The sequence below is a fragment of the Myotis davidii genome, unplaced genomic scaffold (assembly GCF_000327345.1).
Source record: "Myotis davidii unplaced genomic scaffold, ASM32734v1 scaffold170, whole genome shotgun sequence".
NCBI classification, from domain to species: Eukaryota; Metazoa; Chordata; class Mammalia; order Chiroptera; family Vespertilionidae; genus Myotis; species Myotis davidii.
The window spans coordinates 2,478,112-2,481,732 of NW_006282528.1; positions in this window are offsets into that span (position 1 = coordinate 2,478,112).

Sequence of the window (3,621 nt, forward strand, 5' to 3'; positions counted from 1 at the left end):
GCTAAGATATTTTTTAATTGGACCCTTATAAATTTTAGCACAATTTAATAAATTATGCTAGAAGCAATTAGATTTTTCATGTAATGCATACACATTTCAATTAATACTTTATTAATTTTTAATTTTTAAATATTTTAATTTGAAATAATTTTATATATGTAAAAAAAACCTATAAAATACCACAGCATATTATATGTACACTTCACCCAGTTTCATAGGTGTTAATAATTTAAACATAACCATTATACAACTAACAAAATTTGGACTATATTTCTGCTCTATCCACTGAGCAAAACAGGCTGCAGCTTAATTCATTTACTTTTAATCTACATGTGCCTTTATATTTAAAGTGGGTTTTGTTTTTGATTCACCCTCATAATCTGCCTTTTAATTGGTGCATTTATGACACTGACTTTCAGAGCGTTTACTGATAGAGTTACTACGATATCAGGCGGCTTCTGGAGCTTCTGGGGCAGGTGTGCCTTGCCGCTGGGGCTTCTGGGGCGGGCCTGCCCTGGATGGCGGCGTGCTGGCGGCTTGCGCTGTCCTGCCCTGCCTGCAGTATGCAAGTTAGCTGCCATCTTTGTTGGCGGTTAGTTCGCATATTGTGCTGATTAGCGCATGGGAGGTCGTTTACTGATAGAGTTACTACGATATCAGGCGGCTTCTGGAGCTTCTGGGGCGGGTGTGCCTTGCCGCTGGGGGTTCTGGCGCGGGCCTGCCCTGGATGGCGGCGTGCTGGCGGCTTGCGCTGTCCTGCCCTGCCTGCAGTATGCAAGTTAGCTGCCATCTTTGTTGGCGGTTAGTTCGCATATTGTGCTGATTAGCGCATGGGAGGTGTAGCGAAGGTACAGTCATTGACCATGTTTGTCTATTATTAGATAGGATATGAGCTCATTCAGAATAGATGGGCTGGAGGAGCAATGTGAAGTGGATATTGGGGTGGCTGGCCAGGACTAAGGGGCGCGCGGGCACAGCTTAGGGGGAAGAGTTGCACGTCGACAAGCGGGCTGTGGTGAGGGAGACCGGGCTCCGCAGGTAAGGGGGCAACTTGAAGGCGTTGGGGACCCGGTGGACTGAAGATGGCTCCGGGAGGGGTCCCACGGGTTGAAGATGAGGATCTGGAAGCAATGCAGTTCTTTGTAGCGAAGGAGCCGGGACTCCTGGAGGCCATGGAAGACAGGACAGGGCCGCCGGCCACCAACGGGGCCGCCCTGCCCTTCCCACTGCCCTCTGGCTGTCTTGCTGCCTGACCTCCCCCTCCTTCCCCCTTACACGGAGCCAGACCTGGCTTTTCTCAGAGCTCCCCCTTGAGTGTGCGTCCTCTGGAAGGGAGCGGGGGTCCCTCTGCGTGTCCAGTTGGAACCTAGGACGGTGCTGCCTCCCTGACCACGCGCTCGGGGAGCCCCTCCTCACAGCTGTCGCCCTGGTTTGCACTGTGAGGTCTCCAGGCTCACACCGGCCGCCAGCCCCCTGGCACCCACTCACTCCCGTGATAATGACCAGCTCTGCTCAGACAGCAGTGACCGCCCCTGGACGTCTCCTGAAACGGCCCTTTCTGGCTCCTCAGAGGAAATGCCCGTGAAGTCTCGGTTGTTCGGGTTAAACTCCAGTGTGTTTCCTAGGCTGGGGCTGGAGCACGCACACCCCGCCCTGAGCTCTTCAGTTAGAAAGGGCCCAACCCTAGCCCTCTCCGCTCCGTTTCTGGGGTAGCAGTGACTCCCTTCGCGCTCTAGGTTCGCACAGGAACCCCTCTCCAGGCGCTTCCCCTGCGTCGCAGGCTCTCTGTGGCACCTGTCTCGTAGCTCGGCTCCTCCTGGGTCCCCGCAGTGCTCGGGTGCCGTCTTCCACGCAGGGCTGTGCCCCGAGTCCCCCAGCCCTGTGGGCCTGCCCCTGCGCATCTGAGGTCCTCACCTCCTCTTCCTCGTGAGCCCACTTGCCCTCCATCACCCTCCCACGTGCTCACCCGGAACTCCTTCTAGAAGACTCTTCACAGGTGAGCATAGGGCCCTCCCTGCAGACACTTGTCCAGGCTCCTGCTCCTGCGGCTGGAAGACCGCCCTGCCCACCCTGCCCACCCTGCCCACCCTCACCTGCTTCCCACCCCCTCCCTCTCACCCTTTTAAAGTCCCTGGTATTGGCGTTTGCGTTCATCCTTGCCGCCTGTGCCGCAAATCTCATCTGTTTTCATCACACACTCCGGCCGCCTCGCGGGCTCCAGCTCTGCCCTGCTGTGCGGCCTGTGTCGGTGCCTCCCGGCCACCGCAGTCCCGTTGTCACCTCTGGCTGCTTCCCCGCGGCTGTGCCCTGCCCCCTGAAGGGGAAGGCCGTGTGTGTCTCTCTCCGTCCCAGCGCATGAACGGTTCCTGGGGAGGCTCGGACGTGCATGTGATGGGCCTGTGCGCATGTCCAGGTAAAACGCATCCGTGCTTTGAATGCCCTGTGCGCCAGCGCCCGCTCTGTCCCATTGGTGCCCGCTCTGTCCTAATAAAAACGAGAGATTCCGCAAGCTGCCTATCAGGGGCCGGCACCACCTGCTACACCTTTAAATGAAATACAACTCTTACTGTGAAAGCAGCACGTGTCCACTGCACACACAGAAAAACAGATCAGTAAAGAAATTTTCTGTGGCCTGAAGACCAGCCTTTGGGCCGATAGGAATATTCTGTCAGGAACCTGTCAATGTACTGGCCCATGAGGGTAAGGAATCCACCATCCCAAATACACCCGCCCGTGGGCAGGCCGGTGAGGAGGAAGCGTCCTTTGTGAGCTGTCGTGCAGTGCAGGTGATTCAGTCCGAGGTCAGTGTGAGCCCTGGAGGGTGGATCTGCGGGCACCGCCGGCCTCAGGGAAGAGCTGGGAGCGGCGAGGGTCAGGCTCATTTCTCTTGTGCGCGGGGAGCGTGGCCTCGGGCCTTCCCTCGGGGTCAGGAGGAGGTGGGTCACTGTGTCCTCCTTGGTGATACCGTCCGTGAACCCTGCCCACTTCCCTGGTGGCTTTAAAATTTGCCAGGCTTCCTCAGTCCGCGTCAGCCGCGAGGCCGTGAGTAAAGGCTGTGGGAAGGGAGTGCGGTTTGCTGAGCGATCTTAGGTCAGAAATGAGCACTGATGTTTGCTGTGCGTCAGGAGGCCTGGCAGCGGCCAGCACCCAGGTGCAGAAATGTCCCGCACGGACGCTGGCCGGCCCGGCGCTTACCTTGTGTGGTTTGTGCTGTTTAATCAGCAAGAGGCAGGCACCGACCCGTGCTGGCGCCTGGCCCAGGTCGCACCCCGCAAGCTCACCGTTCACCGGGCTTCTGTCTCCTCAGGAGAGAGCCTGTGCGGCAGGTGCTGGGCCACAGGCTGCTGTGTGGCCGCTCAGCCCCTCCGCCTCAACCTGCGGGACAGTAGGGGCCATGGGACAGTAGGGGCCGCGGGACAGTAGGGGCCGCGGGACAGTAGGGGCTGCGGGACAGTAGGGCCGCGGGACAGTAGGGGCTGAGGGGCTGTAGGGCCGCGCGCTGTGAGGAGCAAACCTGGAGCGGGAGCTCCTGTCTGTCTGTGCCAGGAACACCCACAGGACCCCTGGGGCCGCTGGACTTGCCCAGTGTCTGTTAAAGGGGCAGGAGGAAGGGGTTGGAGA